The following is a 599-nucleotide window of genomic DNA, read 5'->3' on the forward strand; positions in this document are numbered from 1 at the left end:
CTGTTGAGGTAATTCCCCGTTGTGGGGAGAATGAGCGCACACCGGGAGACGTAGCGATACACACAGATACACTGTAGAGTAAAAAAAATTACCTCTGCTGAGGTAATTCCGCCATGAGGAGAATGAGCGCACACTGGGAGATGTAGTGATACACACAGGTACACTGTAGAGTAAAAAATTGCCTCAGATACACTGTAGAGTATAATAAAATTACCTCTGCTGAGGTAATTCCCTGTCATGAGGAGAATGATACGCTGTAGAGTAAAATAAAATTACCTCTGTTGAGGTAATTCCCCGTTGTGGGGAGAATGAGCGCACACCGGGAGACGTAGCGATACACACAGTACACTGACATACACACAGATACACTGTAGAGTAAAAAAAAATTACCTCTGCTGAGGTAATTCCCCGTCGTGAGGAGAATGAGCGCACACTGGGAGATGTAGTGATACACACAGGTACACTGTAGAGTAAAAAATTGCCTCAGATACACTGTAGAGTATAATAAAATTACCTCTGCTGAGGTAATTCCCTGTCATGAGGAGAATGATACGCTGTAGAGTAAAATAAAATTACCTCTGTTGAGGTAATTCCCCATT

Source organism: Notechis scutatus, unplaced genomic scaffold (assembly GCF_049901735.1).
Source record: "Notechis scutatus isolate UNSWTSFEM ecotype Mainland unplaced genomic scaffold, rNotScu1.2 NSCUCTG194, whole genome shotgun sequence".
In the NCBI taxonomy this organism is placed as follows: Eukaryota; Metazoa; Chordata; class Lepidosauria; order Squamata; family Elapidae; genus Notechis; species Notechis scutatus.